The sequence below is a fragment of the Zea mays genome, chromosome 8 (genome assembly GCF_902167145.1).
Source record: "Zea mays cultivar B73 chromosome 8, Zm-B73-REFERENCE-NAM-5.0, whole genome shotgun sequence".
NCBI lineage: Eukaryota > Viridiplantae > Streptophyta > Magnoliopsida > Poales > Poaceae > Zea > Zea mays.
This window is the reverse complement of record NC_050103.1, coordinates 30,903,802-30,927,969: the sequence shown is the minus strand read 5'-3', so window position 1 is coordinate 30,927,969 and position 24,168 is coordinate 30,903,802. Positions and strand designations below refer to the sequence as shown.

The window sequence follows — 24,168 nt, the reverse complement described above, 5'->3', positions numbered from 1 at the left end:
CTTTTCTTCCCAAATTAAGACTAACATCATCCATCAACCATGCTTTCAAAAGAGTTTATCACGATTACATCAATGGCCCAAAAGACTCAACTCTATCTAGCCTAGTACCCCAAGGGTGCAAAAGCTAAGCTAGCTTGGAGGAGTCCCACCATTACGGACTTCTAGCCCTACTCCTGATACCTAGTGAGCGAACGAGGCAACACTCGACTTGGGGAAAGGTGGTCTCCCTGAGCCAGCAGTGTCCAAGCTGGAGGCAGGCTCCTCTCCTCCCTCAATGTCGACGTCCTCGTTGGCCTCCATGTCCTGGATCTCCTGGTGATGCATATCCAGGTGATCATTAGCCTCGGCCAGCTGCTGCTGGGTGTTGATAAGCTGATCCTCGAGAACCTCAATGGTGTTCTCTCTGGTTCCCACTAATTCCTCTAGCTCTTGGATCTCATTTGACAGCTGCTCCACCTGCAAATCCTTTTCCACCATCTCAGTGGACAAATCAACCACAAGCTCCTCTCTGTTGTCCAGGGTGATCTTTGTTGCCTCCAGCAATGCCATCAGATGGGACATTGCCTCACCACGCATCACTTGCAGATGGTACAGGGCATTCATGCACCGCACTGTCAAGTGAGCCGTCTGGCCCGGGTAGATAGCCCAGATGTCCTTGGCATGCTCCACCCGATCCTTCCACATTGGGTCGTCCTCCCTCTCCGCGGGGAACAAGCCAATGGGGTGGGTGGACAGCTCCAAGGGGTGGAATCCGCAGAGAGTGGTCAATCCGTGCAGCGCAATCGCCTCGATCGTATCCTCAGCCTGGTATCCAAAGGACTCAAAGTCCAGCGAACGCCAGCCTAGCTGCAGGGGATGAGGCTCCAAGGTCATCCTCACCCTATAGCGGGGCACTCAGTGCTTCTCGAACTGCTGCACCGCGTACTAAGGAGGTGTCGTGTATCCGGCCCCCTGAAGTACCTCCCACAAAATATGGGGAAAGCCCTCTCGTGCAAGCCCGTCAGTGTGGGACAGTGCATTCCCGTCGTCTGAGGATCCGTGGGAAGTCATCTGTGTACGGTTAAGCGTAAGTAAAAGAAAAAGAATTATAAAAAGAAAAAGGAAACACAACTTAGCCTCTCTCTAAATATAACAATGGTACTGGGGTACTTAGTTGGTCATCATTTTGTATTTAAGTCCTTACTCAATTATCCATTTGTTTAATTTAAGAATGCATGCATGCTCGTCCTGAACGACCTCACATCAATATAAAGGGAATAGGGAATAACTCCCACCCCTTATAGTAGCCTGTAGGGCTTAATCACTTAGCCACCTAACTACCCCTCTATCATCCTAAGGCTTCACGTCCTAGGTCTATCCTGATCGTCCAATGATCTATCCAACATTGTTTCTATCAAGTTTTACTTCGGAAAAGGATGGTATTTATATTTTATTGATTCCTCTGTGGTGGTACAAGCTCCGATACCAGCTGTGGCGGAACTGCCCGAATTATTCCGACTTAAGTGTCTAAGTCCCACCTTAGAGGCTAGACGACACTTAAATGGGAATAACCCGTCAATCCCTCGGATCTAGTCCGACAAGGCCACTGACAGGATCAAGTACTACAATCTCACTCGATGGTGAGTCACAGAGCAAATACAATAAAGCATAAAACCATGCATTAAGGAGTATTAAATTATTACATCACCATCGGAGTTTTGCAAAAGTAGTCATCATTGTTCGAGTGCAGCGGAATAAAACTAACGATAAATAAATGGAGGGATGGGGAAGCCTGTCCCATCACTCCTCATGCTCCTCCTCAGCCGAGGCAGGGTCCCACTTGATAGTCCAACCCGGTGGCAAGATGGACGACCAAGTCACTCCAGCAACCATGTCCTCCAAGGAACCTGTAAAATTGTGCCACAAGCAAGGCTGAGTATACTAATACTCAGCTAGACTTACCCGGTGTGAGGAGTCTACTCCTCTACCTCTAGACATGCAGCTGTTTGGCTGTGGGGTTTGGTTGCCAAAAGCACTAGCTGAGTTTCTAAATCAAGTTTTAACTTTGTCAAATTTAAGTGTGACTCTCTTAAGGCTAAATATGTACTATCTACTCATACATAGTAGCAAACATTTTTAGCAATCAACATCTTGTATCAACTCATAATATTTCCACTTGTTACTCAATGCAGTACAATGGATCAAGCAGTCTCATTAGCTGCGAGAAGGAGACAATTCGAATCGAGTTTTTATCCTTGCAAGGTAAACCTAAACACACGACATGCAGGGGCACTCCATCCCCACACACATCAACCGTCCCCATCGATTCCCTGGCAATAGATCAGGGCTCACCGCCTTGGCGTACAATGCCTCACTGACCCCGACTGCCGTCGTGCAGTGACCGCACTTGTACCCACCATAACCGGAATGGGAGACCACGTCTCAGGTCGCGTGAGGGGCAAAGTTTGCGGGCAGGTTCACTCAGGTACTAGGCTTACCGATTTACCATATTTCTCGGTATGTGTTTAGTACGTTCAAACGCTTGACACAGGTATCCGCACGTTAATCCTTATTCCAAATTTTCCATCTCATAGACAACCAATCCCCATGGATTGTTGTCCACAGACTAGTATCATGATGATATGAAAGTGGGTACAACCAATTCCTAATCTCGCGCGAGTGCTAGAAAAATCACTCGTCTTCTACCGAGATCCTAATTAAATAAAGCAGCTACTCGACCTAGCATACTAGTATCCATCTCAAAAGGATTCCTGAGATCATGCAACTAGGGTTTCAAACAACTCCTACACCTAAGTGCACATTCAATCCTACAATCATTAAGTATAGTAAAATAGCATAAATAACAGGTTATGCATAAACCAGGGCTTGCCTTCCAAAGCTGTGGCAGGCAGATCCTTTGGTGCAGGCTCTGGTGCTGTATCCGGGGCTACCTCCTAAGCAGCTCGTTGCTCCGGCACGAGGACGTACTCTCCGTCAGCGAGGTTACAGTCTATCGAAATGCAATGAATATGTATGTCATGATTATGTAGGATTTAATAACATTCTGCTAAAGGAAGAAAAACTAAGTTAATGAGTAACTTAGGGTTTCTTGGTCATACATGGCTTTTAGTGGTTTATGCTTATCACTCTAGGTTTAGGTTTTGTTAGGGATAAGCATAGTGGATTTGTATTTCCTTTATACATTTCAGTGGACAATTTACAAAAGGGTTTTAGGATGACATTAATTTCCATTATTCATTTTCCTTTCTTTATTTTCTATTTATGAATTCTAGTGGAGGTTTGAACTACAATAGTGGTTTAACTTTTTCCAAAAATTTTGTAAAAATTACAGGAGGTTGCCATTGGTCAATATAGCTCATTCTAGGAAGTTGAGGTTAAAAATAAAAAGGCTATGCTTTAGACAAAAATAATCAAAAGTTGTGTAAATGGGCCACTTTGCACTACAACTCTCAACTAGGAGAGGGTTCGTCCTAAGGGTTATTTTTGTTGGCATCTAACAGTAATAATAAGCTTCTGTGCCAAAAACCACATAAAGCTAAGGGATGGTTATTTAGTTGTGATTTTCCAAAGTTTAATGCCAAAAAGGCACTTTCCACTACCTTGCTATTTGAAAAATGTCAAACAGGAGATTTCATATTTTTCCTATGTCCTTCATAACAAAAGATTTACTATCCCAAGGGTAGGGGTGTTTTCACCTTGGGGTTATTTTTGTAGGGCTTTTCTAAGTTTTCCTTGTTTTCTTAAAATAAAAAGTATCCTATTTATTTTATACTAAACTAGGGTATAATCAATTTTTCTAGTAACCTACACTGAATAAGTATACTAACAAAAATATAGGGGCTCCCTGGTTCTTTATTTAAATCACCTTTCCTATTTTCTTTAACCTTAAGCATAATGTAAAATAAATGGCAAACTCTACCTTAATGGGGTGTACAGAGGGGTTTAGCATTTTTAAACAGGTCAGTAGGTGGTCATAAACTTCTCCAAATTTTCTTAACTCCAGTTAAATAGTGCAACTATTTTTCTTCCCATTATTTAGCTTTTGGTCAAATCAGTATTTAAATCAGAACCCTAAAGTTTTCTGTAGTACATAGGGGTTTTATATTTTTCTTAAGTAGTTTATATTATTTAAGATCTGGCAAAATTGGTTTGACTAAATTTGGATGAATAAAACAGAAGATATGAATTATTCAAGTTCTGTTCAAATTTTAAATCAGATTTAATAAAAGGTTTCCTGGAAAACCACTTTGCACCGAGGTCCTTGGGTTATTTCCAAACTAACTCTCTCAGTTATACCCCCGCGCTACTATTTATCTGAGTCACTGACAATGCGCAAAACCCCCTAGCTTTCTTTTCTTCTCCCCCGCGGTCCCTCCCTAGGTTTAAACAGTACCCGCGAGAAAGAAAAGGGTGGCGCGGCTTACCGGCGGCAAGAGAGGTCCGGCGAGGGGCGGGGTTGGCTTCGGGAGGTCCAGGCGGTCACAACGGTGTACGGCTCAACGGCGGGGGTGGCCGGAATCATCCGGTCCACGTGCGCAGGCGGGGGCTCTCGTCGGCGGCGAGTGTTCCGGTCAAACCACGGCGATCTAGTTCAATCCAGTGGCACGGTGAGCTTCACGGGGTGATGTAGAGGCTATCTGTGCATTGAATCGAAAAATGGCGCAGTGACTTACCCGGTCCACGTGCGCCGGCGGGGTTCTGAACTCCGGCGAGCACGATTTCGCTATTCCAGTGGCGCGAGTTCTCGGTGCAAGCTCGTGCAAGCTTCACGGCCTCTCAAGGAAGCTATCCGAGGGCTTGGACCGAGCGGAGGAGGGTGGGAAAGGGGTTGGCCACGGTGGTTGCCCTCGGCGGCTCTGGTGGGTCGTGGGGAGGTCGCCGGAGCTATGGGCGAGCTCGGGGGAGTTAGGCGTGGTACGGAGGAGGCAACGGGGAAGGCAGCCGGGCACTGGGACGGGCTTTATAGCCATGGCACGGGCGTGGTCATGGGCGGCCGCGGGTGCGCGGGGGTTCACACACGGGCGTGCTCTGAGCGCGCCCCCGAGTGTCAGCCCGCGTCGAACACGTGGGAGCTCGCTTCTGCCATGGTTCAACGGCGGATTTGATCACCTTAGCGTGCGTATCTTGGCAAAACCACTGTGTACGGTCTCTTCCCTGCTCCATATCCTACCTTTTTGCTGTGAGTTCCAAGCCAAGATACGGTCGGGGTAGGGAGATAGAGGGGTGAGATGTTGCCTATGTCATAGCTGTCCAAACTGGGACAAAAGGTATGCCAAGTCGTGTCAAACGACTTAGGGTAGTTGTCAACTTCCTCCAGGGCATTCTAGGGGTAATTTGGCGCCACTTTGTCAATTGGGTCGAAGTGTTTTGAATTTTGGATGAGAGTGAACATGTGTGATCTTTGTCCAAAGGTTAGTTTTGGACTTAGACAATTTCTGATTTTTCTTTCATTCTCAATCCTTTGGTGAAACTTTTGGGGTTTTTCTGAAATCTTTTTGGGGTTACTTTCTTACTATTATTTGTAGGTTATTTAGTGTACTACAACTTTTATATTTGGCCCAAGCCATGATCAAAAGGTTTTCATGACCTTTTGGTCATACTTACATCTAGGGTTCCCATTGCCCAAGGGGTGTGCTTTAGGGTTTTGGGCAATTCTCCCCTTTAGATGTGCATGATAAGTTAGGGTATGATATCCAAGATGGGTTGCACTTGCTTAGGACCTTGAATTCTAAGTTTGATGTACTTTGCTCAAACTAGCCCACATGTGATAGTAGATTTAAATGGTGTAGCCCTGGGTGGACACCCTGAGTAACACCTGGGGTGTTACATTATGTCTGTTCGAAGTGTAATAAGTTAATATAATCGTTATTTACGCTTTTATGCATTGTTCTTTTGATACATTACACTTGTGACGTCATCATATGTGTGGAAATAGATCCTGGCACACATATGTGATGCACCCGGCTCTGCCCATTGGAAACGTGTGTGACAGAAGTGGTATCAAAGAAATGTGACCGTAGGTTGCTAGATTAGTTAGAAATCAAAAGCCCAGTCAGTCTTTCAAAGCCTGATATATTTTCCTCCATAAAAACTTACCTTATATCAAAACTCGTCTCTTTTATTTTCAACTCTTCTATTCTGATTTTGGTCTATCAGAAGACTCTACTCAGAAGCACTACAAGATGATCAAGTTAGGATTGTAGAACTTGAAGTGAAGTCTACCTAAAGGAACCCTTTCGAAGCTATCAACGATGCCCTATTCTCTGTCTTATCCCCACCTGCAAGAAGTTTTCGTTATAGATCTCCTGGATCTATTACCATTCTTCTTGGTTAGGTTGATAGGATAGTTTTATAGTGTTAAGTTTTCGACTAGATCGGTAAAGACGACGTTATATTGTGGTTGTTTTATAACTCATAATATTGCTATATAACCCTTGTTTTGTTCTACTCTTGTTTTCTTGCCATTGTATTGTCATCCTTGGACAATATCTACCTTGATATATTGAACCCTTTGTCTCTCTACTTCTCTCCTTGATAATGCCCTAGTATTTTGTATCCTTAAAAAAATTCTCATATCCTTGGTTGTATAATTTATCCTCGCTTCATCAATTAGTGGTTATCTTATTTCACCCTTGGTCATTAACAATAATGTTTTGATCTTGTCTATCTCCTTGTTATTTCTGTTCTTATTCCTTGATTTTATAATCTCTTCCTTATTCCTAACCTTGTCCTGCCTTTCGAAAAAAACTACAAGAAATTGTTTTCCCTAGGCAAGATTGCCTTTTGATTGAATGAATAACATCGAGTTGTGTTGTGCTGATATGTTTGAGTTCATGTTAGTTATCTTTGTGACTATGTTTGATTTGCTTCTTTGTAATGATTGTTGTTGTATTGTGTGACTTTTGTCCACAATGACAACAGTTAGCTAGGTTAAACCTTAGATAGTTGGGTTCTCTCTACTCTTTATAGTCTGTCTTATCTCAATCTTTTCGTCCCTTCTTTCCTTACTATATCCATATAGATGTCAGACCTTGGAATGTCAACTACAAGTGATGTCACTAAGTGCAAAGAATACATTGTGTTGGCAACTCCTCCAGCTAAGTCTCAGATGGAACACTTCTAGAAGGCGCACACACAGTTTCTGCAAGCAACCTATCAAGTGGTAGCTAGACTCCAACAAGTTGATTTAGCAGAATTTATAGCACATGAGCAGGCTACCGTTACCCATATGACATCAACCACAACATCACCCTCGATAGTTGACTTAGAGAAGTTGTTACATGCACAAGCTCTAATAATACAGAAAGCATCTCAACTCACCTCATCATACCAGCAAGTGTTGGCAAGTCGAAACGTCACTAGAAATGAAACAACTAATGAACAAACATAAAAGGATGCACACCAACAGACAAATGATCTTGGAACATGTTGTTGTTGTGAGTACTATGGAATTCCTTGTCACCAGATCAGTATAAACGAAAGTGAAACTACAAAGCAGAAGAACCAGATTTTGTTTTCTGGCATAAAAAGTCAATGGTCTTTCCAAGAACAACTAATAGCAGATGCACTGTCAGACGATGAATTGTCAGGTATTCCAAAAAGGAAACATCACAAGGATGCCCAGCTCCAAAAAGAAGCACATGAGTGTTACATTGATGGATGGACTATCACCTGCACATAGTTTCAGCCCCATTGCCGCATCAGGTCCAAGAAACAAAAATGGAAACATGGAAAAAGTCAAGAAATAACTCCAAGAAAAGCTTGCTATCTATGTGGACGTGAAGATCATTACCTTCGTAACTGTTCTGAGAAGAGTTCACTACCGCACACCTCCGAGCTAAAGCTATCTCAGTCTCCAGACATGGAATATGAACAAAAATGCATAGAAACTTCTATCAACATAGTGAAGAACAACAAAAGGAATAGGAAAATGTTTGGATACATGACTAGTCCACCTCAACCACAAGCAAAAGCCCCGAAACACATGGATACCCAAACATAAGAATCAAGCCAGACTCAGCTATATGAGATACAGACACCCAATCATCCCTCATCACCAGTGGGTCAAGCAAAGTTGACTCGCAAAGAACTCAAAGCAAGAGGTGCTTGCTTCTACTGCAAGAGCGAAGGACATGTTATTCGTCAATGCCCCAAGACGCAACTTGAACGACTAGAGAAGAAGACTACAGAGCAAGACCCAAACAATAATCAAGAAGACCAACCAGTTATAAGTACGATGATAAAGATCGCCTGATTTGTAGTCGTTGTGGAGCAAAGAAACAATAAGTTCCTTAAGTTTAGAAGAGATCAATGTGAACCAAGAACCTACAGTAACCATATATCACCATTGTTTTCTTGCTAGCCTTCCCTAATCTCGAGGACGAGATTCTTTTTAAGGGGGTAGATTTTGTAACACCCTAAATCTAGCAAATGCAAACAAACCTATTAGAATTATTAAATTTCAGTAGAAAGGAAAAATACTTATGATTTCTAATAATAAAATGGTAATATATATAATTTGAAGAATTTCTTGAATAGATAAAATTTAACCAAGTGTTGTTGCACTCATGCCAAAGCATATATTTTGTTTGAATTGATTTGCAAATCCAATTTATGAATTTGATCTTGTGATGAAAATCTCATTTTACAAAACAATAATAAATTGCTAAATAAGGTTTTTGGAAAATATGTGTATTAATAATCCTAGTTTATAATGGTAATCAGGGTAATAAGTTTTTCATTAATTGTGTGTCATTTATTTGCATTTGGAATAATTTTGATTGCACACAATTGGTTTTTTGAATATTTAATAACATTTCTTCTTGAATGAAAATTCACAAAAAATAATAAAATTATTAGTCAAAATAAAAATATTATATTTATAAATAATTTTGGGTTAATTTTTATAAATTTTAGGGTTATTTAGATATGTATTTCGAAAAACATAGAAAAAAAGAGAAAAAAACCTAAACTAAACCTAATCGGCCCATTAGGCCCAATACCCCTAAACCTAGCCTGCCGCGCCGCACGCGCCACTTCCCTGCAGCCGCCGCTCCCCTGCCCCTTCACTGCTCCATCCACCGCCAACGTCTCCCACCCGGCCTCTCTCTCTTCCTTCCATCCCTCCCTCTCCCCTGCTCTCTCTGCTGCACCGCGACGCCCTGCTTCCGCCACGACACCGCCGCGCCAGGAGCTCTAGCAGCCGAGCCGTGCCCCATCCCGAGCAGCCGCCAACACCGGCCGGACCCGACGCCTCGCCTCCCCGACGTCCGAAGCCCGACCAGCGCCCAGACCCGCGACACCGCCTCGCGCCCACGCCCTGACCTGCGCTGCGCAGTAGCCGCGACCCCGACTCTAGCCGGCCTCGACGCGCCCTGCACGCGAGGAGACCAAGCGACCCCAGCCGCGCAGGACGCCGCACCCGCGCCAGGAAGTTTGGCCGAGCCCCTGCGCCCAACCACGGAGCCGAATGGACGACCGCGACCGTTCCTCTGTGTTAATGGAGTTTTATTGCAGTCGTTACTTCTCCCTCCATTGAACCAACGCCATCAATGGCACCTTGAAGCCTTCAAACTGACGGCCATGTCTCTCTCCCTTCCTCGGCGTCTCTCTCTCTCTCCCTCCCATCCTCTATAAATTGGACGCCGAGCTCCTCTCTTCTCCCTCCCACAACTAAGCTCTCTTCCTCCCCGAGCTTCCTCTCTCTCTCCCACTCGCCCATGCCATTGCCGGAGTTCGTCTACACCGTCGCCGTCCGCCCCACTGTCCGTGGAACCTCGCCGGAGCCTCGCCAGTGTCGATGCCACCGCGCTAGAGCTCGCCCGCGCAGCACCCTGGCCGGACCTCACGCCCGTTCCCTACCCGCCAAACCACTCCCCCTCGTCGACATTCGTTCCTGCGCATGAGCAAACCCAAGGTTGAAGACAACCCCAACCCGTTAATTTATTGTCTAAATCATATGTTGAATGAATTTGTGAATTATTGTTGTAATATTATGCGACTTGGCGAGTCGTGTATGATTTTAGAGATTCCGATGTATACGTGTAACCAAAATCGAACCCGCGACAATATTTTAAAATGCATGTGATTTTATAGTTCTAAAAATGAACACGGTCACTATTCACTAACTTAGTGATTTTCATACTAGAAATGTTTATAATTAATTTCGTTTTAGTGTGTCAAGCGATAATCTGTTAGTATTGATATAAGTATAATTTTAGTGATATAAGAAATTAAAAATAGAAGAAATACTAAGCAACGTATTTCCGGTCAAATGAAAATGTATATTTTACTATTTATAATAAAAGTATTCATAAGTATAGCACTAAATTACGTAGAATTAAGTAAAATATTTATGTATGTAGTAATAACCATGATATGTTATTAAAAGTCTCATTTAGTAATTTACAATTAATTCTTAGTATATTAATGTTAGAAGAATTAAATAAACAATTTTTAGTTATACGTATAAATTCTATTTAGAAAAGAAAGGAGAAAAACCGAAATAGTAGAATTTATAATAATGTTAAAATGACTTAATTAGGCGCTCATACTTTTCTAATAAAGAAATTGATAGTTATGTTGGTAAACGTAGGTTTCTTACTAAAGAATTAGATAACCTGTGTCTAGTTTAAAATGACCTTTTAAACAGATATTATATTTAACAAGGTTCGTTATAGATGTTTAAGTATAGCCGTATTAAATAGAAACTTTAAGAGGATATGTAGACATATGTTTCTTAATAAAAATAGAAGATAAATATATGTCCAATTAATAGATTATTTACATTTTCTTAATTAAAAGATAACAAGGGTCATTGCTTTTATAAACTAAAATGATAGTTTATACATAATTTCCTTTCTAATGAATTAGATAATTTATTCATACAAAAGAATTAAAGATAATTAATAGATTAATTATCCTTTATCATAATTTATTAATCAAACCTATAGTCAATTTGTTCTTAACTAAATTTATGGCATGATTAATGATTTCATAAAATTTAGTCCACATTATATACGAATCACTTAGCTTTTCCTAAAGGAACAAATAAAGTAATAGGAGTTTAAGTTCTTTTAAACTTAAAATGTTACTTTATATATTATCTTTGAATATAATAATATAGGCTATGTGTTTTCTAATGAAAATAAAAGATAGTTATTTGTTCATTATCTTTTGCATGAAATCCACTTAAGGGCCTATAACCTAGTTTTTCATAAAATAGGTATGTAATAATAATGATCTTTTCATATAAAACCTATTTAGACTTATATCTTAGTTTATCATAAGTGAAGGTTTAACAACGAATTATAATGCGTTCCATAATGCTTCTAAAATTAATGAGGTATTTCATAACGCATTAACCTTAGATTTATAACTTATATCTCTTCTATAAGGTTAAAAAGGTTTAATATTGTTATAATGTGTTTTATCGTCTTATAAACTCTTAATCTTAGACATATCACATATGACGTTTTATAAAAAATTAAATTGGTGAACCTAATATTTGTATATTTTAATTAAGATATTTTAAGCTCATGTCTTGTTTTATAAAGTATAGATCACACATTTGTGAAAAGAATACTTTTTTATTATAACCCTTGCGTGTAATGTTTTTGAAAAGCGAACGCCCTTTTCGTTAGCCTTTCTTTTAGCTTTACGTATGATGAATGTTGTATGTTATTGAGTGGTGTTTGTTCTTCTTGTTTGTTTGTGTGATATTCAGTGGTTGATCTAGTAGTTAAGAATCAAGATCTATTCCTATCCGTGGAAGAACCTCAAGTTTTCAATAAGCAAGGCAAGTGGACTTCTCCCTCTACATACTCTGTTTGATCCCAAACAATACATTTAATAAAGTTTACTCTTTTGGATATATATGCATAACTTGATGGGTTACCTGTTTAGATAACCTTTCCAACCTTACTCCTTGTTTAACCTGGGATTATGATTTAATCAAGTAGCTATGCTATTGCTACAACTTAACTTTATGCAGTCACTCCCGCTTATGATATTAATGTTCCAAAATGGTAAGTTTACATTATTGTTGTTAACCTGATGATTAAACAAGATTATTGCATATTAATTGGAACATGGAGTGACCACCCGGGAAAACAGTGCTACCATGAGAACTATCATGGCTCTGGGCTTGGCTAAATAACTAGGGAAGTCTTATGTTGGGTGTTGGTCGTGGTCGACCAGGAACGGGGGCACCTAGCAAGCCCTTATAGTACCGGCTCAGGAAGATTGGATACGGGCATAGTTCCCAAAGCTTTACCCTGTGCACTGGACTATAAGTTGGTTACGGTAGGTGTACCTTATGCAGTTGACCATTTCTAGCATTTGCGTAATGAGGACTCTAGGGAGAAGCCTCGTAGTGAGACCCTGGCCATTCACCTAGGAAGTGAATACGGGTCTAGCTAAACCGGGCTAGAAGGGAATAGCGACTCATGGGTAAAGATGTGCCACCTCTGCAGAGTGTAAAACTGATATATCAGTCGTGCTCACGGTTAAGAGCAGCCTGGACTCCTCACATGATAATTGAACTTGAAGATGGAAATAAATCGAGATCCGATGATCTGCCAATATTTTGCTTAAGTGGTTTCACTTAAGTGTTTTTAATATACTATTGTACCTTTGTTTAATGGGAATACTTGGGATTCACACTTATTAGTAAGACAGGTGTTGTTAATAAAATGTTGACCAACTAAAATGCTTACTGCTCAACCTTAGCCTCACCTTGTTAAACTTGCATTAGTTTTTCCCCCACTTGCTGAGCCCTGACCATAAGTGAGCTCACCCTTGATTAAATTTTGATCAGAAGCTTGCAGATGAAGATATGATGCTGAACTCCGTGGATGCTAGTCTAGTGATACCCCCGGTCATCTTCCTGTGGATGGATGTCCATGTTTCGTTGTACTTTGATGAATAAAGGTTTAAGACATTATGTCTGTTCGAAGTGTAATATGTTAATATAATCGTTATTTACGCTATTATGCATTGTTCTTTTGATATATTACACTTGTGACGTCAACATATGTGTGGAAATAGATCCTGGCAAACATATGCGATGCACCCGGCTCTGCCCATTGGAAACGGGTGTGACATGATGTCCAGTTATGTAACTACTGTGTACGTGAATTGCTGATCTTGGCACATACATGGTTCGCATTCGGTTTGCCTTCTAAGACCGGGTGTGACACTGCCCCTTCGACCACCTGCAGTATATAGTTCAAGCTAGACTTTCCCGTCGTCGACGCAGCCTCAAAATGGACCCAGTGGATGCCATCGCTGCGTGTCTCAAGGCACATACACTAGTGAAGCGGCTGGCAACGGTGCGGCTCATGCATCGCCGCCACCTCGAGCTCCTGCGCCAGTCAAGGCTCAATCATCAAGACGTCGTACGTCGTATTTTCATGTGCGCCTGTAGAGTTCTCCCAAAGCGTCACCGTCAACATGTCGCCGCTGTGGGACCATCTACTCACCACCATGATGTGGGCTCCTCAGCTTCGATGACTGCACGTGAGGTTGTCTCCATGCCCGTGCATGTGGAGCCGGTAGTGCCAGTCATCATCCTCTCCAACGATGAAGATGGGGAGATCGATTGGACGACATTGATGGACAACGACGAGTAGAAATTACGATATATGTTCTAATCTTAGTATGATGGACGACGTACTATCTAAGAACTTATGATGGACTGTGTATTATGTAAGAACTTAGTGTGATTTTATATATATTGTTTTCTAATCTTCTGTTCGAATCTTTGTGTTCAATTTTTTTTAATCTTTGTTGCAATCTTATATATATAGCTCAATGAGTTCTCTAAAGAAGGACCAAGGGTTAATGCCCGACCACATGAACAAGGGTGTTTCTCAAGAACATTCAAGTGATGAAGGATATGAAACGCCTACCGACCCTTATCCTAGCATAGATAGGGCCGCTCAGCGTGATTTGCAATGTGACCCTAATTATGATCCACAAGAGTGTGAGGTAAAGTACACATCTTTAGTTTTGTGTGTGTACCTAATTAGTTGATTTCACAATGTCGATTACACATGCATGTTTTGCATTTTATTACATGAATAGGAGGTCTTGTCTCAATATCGTGCGATACTTGATGAAGCTGTGGCACGATACCAAGAAGCACTAGGGCTGAACCAAGACAAAGACGCACCTGTACCGACCAATACAACCACCGAGAGGTCAAGGAAAAGGAAGCAGAGCGATCAGAAAAAAGGTGACAGGGGACTGAACCAGTTTCCTGACAAAAGATATAAAATCTCAGATGTGAGCATGAAAGGTCAGCCTCTAGCTCCAGAAGAGGCATTCCCTAAGTTCCGGAATGAACTTGGGTTCTTAGGGATAATCTTGACATCACAATCCGATATTGGAAAGATGTGTCAGTTGATGTCAAGAATCAAATATGGAATAAGCTATTAACGAGGTTTTTTCTACCTCGGGGTTTAGAAGAACTCGTGAAGGAATAAATGATGAAGCAGCTTGCAATCAATTTTCGAAACTGGAGGTCTGAGATGAATACAAAATTTGCAAAGAAAGGCCTACACCCGACAAAAAAATATAAAATCTCAGAAGGTCAGTGGGCAGTATTTTTAGAGTAGAGGAGCAGCCCTGAATTCATATCTCTAAGCGAGGCAAATTCAGAACTATCTAAGAAGAACAAGTACCACCACCACTTAGGCATAGGTGGTTACAAGCGTCATGTTAATAAATGGAGACAAGAAGACGCCGAGAAGAAGTCCGTAGGGTTGCTGACACTTTCCGAGCAACTTGGTGAAAGGATGGCTAATTGGATCCATGCTAGAAAACCCAGGGAAACTGAGGCGAGTGTATCTTTTGATATTCAAATGTCGAAGAAGCTGCGAAAAACATATATGCAATGGTAGCTAAGCAGAGCCAAGGATCATTTAAGCCACAAAAGGAGAGAGACATCCTAAGGAAGGATGGAAGGAAGGATGGAAGGAACCCTGCGCATCATGGTCGTGTACGAGGAATCTCGTCTAAGGAAGGATGGAAGGAAGGATTTGGACCACAGTGGGAAGGTTTGTACAAGAAACTTGATCGATACAAAGAAGAGTTGTCAGATTATTTTAAGCTGGAGGCAAAGAAAGAGTTCAAAGACATGATGCCTCAAATGCTATCAAATCCTCTACCAGAATTGATACAGTAGTTGGCGAGTGCCATGTCTGTTCAACAGATGACCACTCCACAGCTGCAAATAATTTTAGCAGCTCAACTACTGGCTTCCACCGATTGTACAACCGTCCCAAGTTTTGTCGCATCAACGAGAAATAAGGTCTGTTATCCAGTTGATGACATAACAAGGCCAGTGAGGTGCACACTAGTTATAAGATATGGTATTAACAATAATCACATGAAGAAATTAGGAACAGACGTTGCGATCCCAGGACGTAAGTTTCATGGAAGCGACATACTAGATGATTATTGTAGGGTAGAAGTGACGGCGGTCGTTTAAGGATCCGAGGACGACATGGTAGACATCCCTGGGCCCGAAGGAATCGAGACACTTGGACAAGCCATCAAAAATTTCATCTTTTGGCCTCGAAGGGATGTCGAATTGGTTGATCCACCAACGTCGTCGTTGTCTCATCCCCAACCATCTCTGCCTCCTCAAACTTTAGTACCTGTACATCCATCATCACCTCCACAATCTTCACATGTTGCTCCTCATCCTTTTTCTAACCCACCGTCTCCGCCACAAGCATCAACATTTAGGACACCACCACCTTCTCCACAGCAATCAAGGGATTCACGACAATCAAAGAAATATAAATTCCTTGTACCAAAATTGTTGTCCACATTCGAGAAAAAGAAGAGTAAAGCTACTACTGCTGGCACAGCTCGATTTTTGAAAGGAATTGCACGGGACCTCACGTCACATACTGTTGATTTGGCCGAGCACGAGGAGTCTGCAGAAAAGGCTAAGGCAATGGCTGCAAAGATAAAGATCCCAACTAAGGCAGATTATAAAAATGTGCCTAAACAATATGTGCCTGGCAGACCTCTACTAACTCTTGAGAAATTAAGGAAGGTCCCTGCTGGTATTAAAAGGTTGCATGACTGGTATATGCGTGCATCATTAGTTGGCATTGACGCCATTAGTGTGCATATACCAGACCATGCTTTTATTGGTTCGGACGAAAAGGTCTTTCTTGCATTCGAGGATATGTGGTTAATGGTGAACCTTCAGAAACTCGATGTGCACCTTGTGACTCTGTTTGCACTGTAAGTGTCACTCATATTTCCACATATATGTGTTATTATTATTAGTGAGTCGTATACATTTTCAATATATGACACATGAACGTGTGACTTGTAGAATGCAACATGATCAACAAGAGATCCTTTACGGTACCAAGCCCAGTGCTAGTGCTGGTAAAAGGATTGGGTATCTGAACCCAATACTGATATCTGAGGAAAGCCACACTTTCAGAATCGGCAAAGACAATGAAGAGTTAAAGGGAAAGACAGACGAAGAAGTTGAGAAGTGTGTAAATACTATGAAGAAGGATTTTGAAGCAAGATACGCCACCTACATAGAAAATGCTATGCTTAAATTTCAAGACAGGGAAGCCATAATGGCCCGTACAACTTTAAGTAAGTGTGATTTTGCATAAAAATTAATAATTTCAATACACATGCAACACAAATTAATTTGATTTGTACAGGGACCACTGGATATGCTTCCTCATTTACCCTAAGGTTGGAAAGGTGCTGGTGCTCGACTCCTTGAACTACGACCCTTCAACCTATGCAAAATTCCTTAGTATCTTAGAGTTGTAAGCCTTTTCTATGCATGCATACTTATATCGATGAGAATTTTAAAATAACATGGAGATTCTACTTGAGATAATAGAGCATTTAGGTTCTATAAGTTTAAAGGTGAAAAGTACGACAAGTCCAAAAAATGTGTGCCACTAGACATCCATCATCACTAGCCGGTAAGTATGTGAATTTATGACCACATATCGTACACAATGTTGTAATTAAATAATCAATCTCCCGTTATGTATGTAGTGCCACAAACAACCACAAGGATCGGTCCTATGTGGGTTCTATGCGTGCGAGTTTATGAGAATGAACGAACGATACATCATAAACCCTAGCAAGGTATTATTAGTAATAGTCATGTTTGTATTTGTCATTAAAGATGCAAATGTGTTATCGAGTGTGAATAGATGATGTTTATAAACTTCCTTTACAGGAATTTCAAAAAGGAAATCTGGAGAACTTGACCGAAGGTGCATTGTATGGTATAGTTGAAGACCTATGCACATTCATATTAAAAGAGGTCATTCCCGCTGAAGGGAAATATCACGATGCTTCCAGTACATTAGCTATGACAGAGTTTATAATATTAATAGAAGTTAGTATATTATCTCTTAAACGAGATAGTTACTAGGGCATAGGTGAAAACAATTGATGTATAGAATGTGTGAAGTATATATGGTTGTAAATAGAATAATTTGATGTATAGAATGTATGATAGTATTTAATTCAGTTTTGTTTGAAAATTTATGGTTGTAAACAGAAGAATATATAGTTGTAAACAGAATAATTTATTATAAACAGAAGAATATATTGTAAACAGAAGAATTTGTGTTAATCAATATAAAATTCAGTTTTGTTTGAAAATTTGAAAAAAAGGCGGGAAAACTTATACTGGCGGGAAATGTTAAGGAAACCGCTAGTGGAAATAATATTTCTAATGGCGATAACATTTTCACTAGCGGTTTCCTTAAACAAACCGCGAGTGAATTAAAATTAGCACTGGCGGGGTGCTTAGAAAACTTTCTAAGCACCCCGCCAGTGCTAATGTTATTTTCACTAGCGGGTTGCTTAAGAAAACTTTCTAAGCACCCCGCTAGTGCTAATGTTATTTCCACTGGCGGTTGCTTAAGAAAATCGCCAGTGGAAATCTTGTTTCCACAGGCGGTGTTGGTCACTTGTTCTCAAATGCTGTGAATCAAGAATAAGGTGAGAAAATTGTTAATTATTACGGACCTTTATCTTCTGAAGAATTATCTCCACGTGGGTATAATGTTCATAAGACGAAGGTCAAGAAGGACATACCTTCATCATTTAATATGTGAATAAAAATACAAAAAGATGAAGACAATAACTGCATTTCGTTAATTCTTTCATATTTGCATTCCACCAAACATGTATGAATATTAACTGAATTCATATTACATTGATACCTTTGGCTTCCTCGAAGGTGAAGACGCGAGAGAATGATTACAATTTAGCGTGAACAGTACGGTGCTACTGTTCACCTATTTATAGGCACGAGAGGCAGCCCGAGTAAAAGTACATTTATGTCCCTAATATGCATATATGATCACAATACAAATTACTAAGGACTAAGTAGTCTTTTCCTCCTTCGGTCAGCATCATCATTGTACTTCATCTTCGTTGTGAGCCAAAACTGTCCATCTGGTGATAGCTTCGGCGTTCACTCTTATCCTCTTTAGATCTGTCTTCATCTTGAATGCCTTCGTCATGAGGGAGAGGCTTGCATCCTGAAGACAAAGCTTCCTGTAATTGCTTATGCTGAAAGCAAATGGTTAATTATGTTTTTGAGGACCTTCGGAAGGAGAAGGCCCCCAACAGTAGCCCCTTGCAGTATTTATTTGTTTTATTGTAACAAATTCAGACTGCGACGAGAACGAAGGCCTTTAGCCGAAGGTCCGAAAAACACCTTCCTTTCGCTAGAATGGCGAGTCATTCTGACCCGTGGGACCCACCGAGCTGTGGGGCTCTGAGCATATATAGAAGCCTGTGTCGTGAATATTTTCTGTTCTGTCTGGCTGTTTGTACTGTGTGTGGCATTTTAACTTTCTTTGCTTTCTCGAGCTTGATTGACTTTTGAGCTTCGGCATCTGCCCAACCATCGTCTGAATGGCTGAGGAGAAGAAGATCACTGACCCCGCTCTGGCCGGGTTTTATGAAGCTATGGAGAAGACCAATATGGAGAAAATCACCAATGAGATGTTGGCTGGGTTGTCTGAGAACTCCAGCGATAGTGAGAGTTTTGACGTAGAGAGTGGAAATGAAGATGTTGAAGATCGGCCATGGAGGCCGAGCCATGTTGTTTTTGGAAGGTCAACTGTTAAGCAAGGGCAAATCAAAGCAATGAAAGGCTATACTTTCGTGATATTTCTATTGTGAGGGCTGGAGGGGAGAATATAGTTCCTCTTCCCAAAGCTAATGAGGTGGTGGTTTTCAAGAGCTTCATGAAAGCTGGACTTCGGTTCCCACTGCATAAGATGTTGGTCGAAGTTCTGAAGACTTTTGAAATATATCTTCATCAACTTACCTCTGAAGCTCTTATCAAAGTTGGGGTTTTATATGGGACCATGAGGAGTCAAGGGTTAGAGCCAGATGCTAGGTGCTTCTGTAATATTCATGAGTTGTCTTATCGGACGAAAGCGACTAGAAAAGAGCAATACCACAACAACTTTGGCTGCTACAGCTTCATGCCCCACTCTGAGGCCAGTTCTCATGTGCCTACATTTCGAAAAAAGTGGCCGGGTTCTTGGATGCAGCACCTCTAAAACCCCAGGTGTTACTTAGGGTCTTCACTCAAGACTACAAAAGCCAAGCCCATCATCGCATGTGGTTTAACTGGAGCAAAGTACTCCAAACTTGGAACTCAAGATCCTAAGTAAGTGCAACCCATCTTAGATGTCATGCCCTAACTTATCATGCACATATAATGGGGAGAATTGCCCAAACCCTAATTCAAACCCCTTTGGACAAGTGGAGCACTAGAAGTAAGTATGAACAAAAGGGTATGAAAACCACATGATCATGACTTGGGCCAATTATAAAAGATGTAGTACACTTAATACCCTACAAATGATAGTAAGAAAGTGACCCCAAAAAGAATTCAGAAAAGCCCCAAAAGGTTCACCAAAGGGTTGAGCATAAGAGAAAAATCAGAATTCTTCTAAGGCCAAAACCACCCCTTTTCCAAAGATCAAACATGTTCACCTTGATCCCAAACTCAAAACCACTTGGCCCAATTGACAAAGTAGCGCCAAAATACCCCTAGAACACCCTGGAAAAGTTTGAACCCAACCCTAAGTCGTTTGGCATGACTTGGCACAAGATTTGTCTCGGTTTGGACAGCTGGGACAAAGACAACTTCCCACCCCCATATCTCTCTAACCCGACCACATCTCCCCTTGGAACTCACATGAACTAGGTAGCCCTAGGTGCAGGGAAGAGATCTCTCACAAGTCTTAGGGCAAGATCCGCACGTTTTGGCCGCTCAGCAGAGGGTAGAACAAGAACAGAAACAAAGAGCCACGTGTTCGACGCGCTCTGAGCTCGCCAGAGCACGCCCGACGCGTGCCCCCGCGTGCCCCGCATCGTGCCAAAGCCGAGCCAGCGCCGTTGCCCACGCCCGCGCCTATAAAGCCCCTAGGGACTTCGACCGTACTCCTCCGCGCGCGCTCGACCTCACCGGAGCACCAGATCACCGGCATTGCCCCACGCACGGCGTGCCCGCGGCCACCCGATCCCCCGCCACCGTAGACCGGCCAGCAGAGCCTCTCCCAGCCGCGTCCGACCCTCGGAGTAGACCGTGCATGCCTCGGTGAAGCTCCCCGAGCAAGGAATCGAACTTTGCCTCGCCGGAGAAGCCAGTCCACGGTCATCGGACTTCACCCGACCGCCGGTGAACATAGATCGAGCTCCACGGTGAGTTGTTCTTCAATTCCTTGCACGTGTCGACTCATTAACACCCCGTGAAGCTTCCCGTGCCCTTGGATTGACCTATGCCGCCGTGGTTAGGCCGGAGCACTCGCCGCCGTCGAGTTCACCCGCCTGCGCACGTGGACCGGCCGATTCCGACCACCACCGTCGTTGAGCCGTACCTCGCTGTGACCGCCAGGACCTCCCGGAGCCAACCCCGCCCCTCGCCGGACCTGTCTCGCTGCCTATAAGCCGCGCCGCCCTTTTTCCTTCCTCGGTTACTGTTTTCATAAGGGGAGGGACCTCACGGGAGAAGAAGAAAAGTGCAGGGGGTTTTGTGCACTGTCAGCGACTCAAAGGAATAGTGGCGCAGGGGTATAAATGAAGGGATTGATTTAGAAAGAACCCAGGGTCTTCGGTGCAAAGTGGATTTCCAGGAAACCTTTTTAAATATTCTGATTTAAATGCCAACAGAACTTGAGAAATTCATAACTTCAGTTTGGTTCATCTAAATCAAGTCAAACCAATTTTGCCAGATCCTAAATAATATAAACTACTTAGGAAAAATATAAAACCCCTAAGTGTTGCAGAAAACTTTAAAGTTATGATTTAATTGATTAACTGGTCAAAAGCTAAAGAAAATAAGGAAAAATAGCTACACTATTAGACTAGGGTTAAGAAAATTCAGAGAAGTACTTAATCACTTCCTAACCTGTCTAAAAATAATAAACCCCTTTGTACACCAAATTAAGGTAGAGTTTGCCACTTAAATCATTTTTAGCGTAAAGTTAGAGAAAATATAAAAGATAGTTTAAAATAAGAACCAGGGAGCACCTATATTTTTGTTGGCTCCCTTATTCAGTGTAGTTCACTAGAAAAATTTATTATACCTTTGTTTAGTACAAGAGAAAGGAGATACCTTTCATTTTAGGAAAACAAGGAAAACTTAGAAAAATCCTAGAAAAATAACCCTGAGGAGAAAACACCCCAAACCTTGGATAACTAATGTTTTGTTATTGTAAATAGAGAAAAATTATGAGTTCTGCTGTTTGACATTTTTCAAATAACAAGTTGGTTATAAGTATCTTTTTAGCATTAAAATTTAGAAAATCATAACTAAATAACCACTAGGTAACCTTCTGTGATTTTTGGCACAGAAGCATGTTATTACCTATAGATACCAGCAAAAATGACTCTTAGTACAGAACCCACCCCTAGTTAAGAGTTGTAGTGCAAAGTGACCCCTTTGCCCCAACTTTTGTTATTTTTGTCCAGGGCATATTCTATTTATTCTGGACCTCAAATTTATAGGACAGACTGCAGTGACAAAAAGTAACGCACTGTAATTTTTACAGAATTTTTAGAAAAAGTCAAATCACTGTTGTAGTTCAAACCCACACTAAAATTCATAAATAGAAAATAAAAAAGGGGAATTAATAGTGGAGACTAATGTTACCCTAACCCAACCAGCAAAACCCCTTGAGTGCCTACTAAAGCATATAAGAGGCAATCCAAGTCTTAATCCATTATGCTTAGGCAAAAGCTCAAACCTAAATTGGTAAGCATAAACCACTAAGAGCCTCTTATGATAAGGAAACCCTAAGTTATCAACTAACTTGGTTTTTCTTCACTAGGCATAATTGTTAATAAATTTTACATATCATAGCATGCATATATCTTATTCATTGCATTCGATAGATTGTAACCTCGCGGACGGAGAATACATCCTCGTGCCGGAGCCAGGAGTTGCTCAGGAGGTAGCCCCAGATCCAGCACCAGAGCCTGCCCCAGAGGATCTGCCTGCCCTAGCTTTGGAAGGCAAGCCCCCGGTTTATGCATAACCAGTTCTATATATTATTTTACTACACTTAATGATTGTAGGCTTGTATTGTGCACTTAAGTGTAGGAGTTGCCTGAAACCCTTGTTGCATTACCTCAGGATTTCCTTTGAGATGGATACTAGTATGCTAGGTCGAGTAGCTGCTTTGCTAATTAGGGATCTCGATAGAAGTCGAGTGATTTTTCTAGCACTCGCGCGAGGTCAGGAATTTGGTTGTATCTACTTTCATATCATACTGATATTGGTTGGTAGACACAGATCCATGGGGATGCGTGGGCTACAAGATTGAATTGGAATAAGGATCAACGTGCGGATACTTGTGTCAAGCGTTTGAACATACTAAGCACATGCCGAGAAATATGGTAAATCGGTAAGCCTAGTACCTGATTGAACCTGGCAGTGGACTTTACCCCTCACATGACCTGAGACGTGGTCTCCCATTCCGGTTATGGTGGGTACAAGTGCGGTCACTGCACGACGGCAGTCGGGGTCAGTGAGGCATTGTACGCCAAGGCGGTGAGCCCTGATTTGCTGACGGGGAATCGATGGGGACGGTTGATGTGTGTGGGGACGGAGTGCCTCACCACATCGTGTGTTTAGGTTTACCTTGCAAGGATAAAAACTCGATTCGAATCGTCTGCTTCTCGCAGCTAATGAGACTGCTTGATCCATTGTACTACATTGAGTAACAAGTGGAAATGTGATGATGTGGCAAAAGATGTTGATTGCTAAATTGCTTGATACCATGAATGAGTAGATAGTACACATTTAGTATTAAGAGAGTCACACTAAAACTTGACAAAGCTAAAACTTGATTTTTAGACTCAGCTAGTGCTTTTGGCAACCAAACCCCTCAGCCAAACAACTGCATGTCTAGAGGTAGAGGAGTAGACTCCTCACACTAGGTAAGTCTAGCTGAGTATTAGTATACTCAGCCTTGCTTGTGGCATAATTTTACAGGTTCTCTGGAGGACATGGTTGCTAGAGTGACTTGGCCGTCCATCTTGCCACCGGGCTGGACAGTCGAGTGGGACCCTACCTCGGCTGAGGAGGAGCATGAGGAGTGATGGGACAGGCTTCCCTATCTCTCTGTTTATTTATCGTTAGTTTTATTCCGCTGCATTCCAAACAATGACGACTACTTTTGCTGAAACTCCGATGATGATGTAATAAATTTAATACTCCTCAATGTATGGTTTTATGCTTTATTGTATTTGCTCTGTGCCTCACCATCGAGTGAGTACGTGGTACTTGATCCTGTTAGTGGCCTCGTCGGACTAGATCCGAGGGACTGACGTGTTATTCCCATTTAAGTGTGGTCTAGCCTCTAAGGCGGGACTTAGGCACTTAAGTTGGAATAATTCGGGCGGTTCCGCCACAGCTAGTATCGGAGCTCGTACCACCACAGAGGAATCAATAAACTATAAATACCATCCTTTTTCAAAGTAAAACTTGGTAGAAACAAATGTTGGATAGACCGTAGGACGATCAGGATAGACCTAGGACGTGGAGCCTTAGGATGATAGAGGGGTAGCTAGGTGGCTAATTGAGTAATCCCTACAGGCTACTATAAGGGATGGGAGTCCCCC

The 24,168-nt window shown here is 41.9% G+C and overlaps 1 protein-coding gene across 1 annotated transcript in view; it reads left to right on the top strand.

Moving 5' to 3' along the window:
• Positions 1-24,168, top strand: part of LOC103636852 (putative low molecular weight protein-tyrosine-phosphatase slr0328) — a 115,788-nt gene that overhangs the window by 25,939 nt on the left and 65,681 nt on the right. The gene's annotated exons all lie outside the window — the stretch shown is intronic.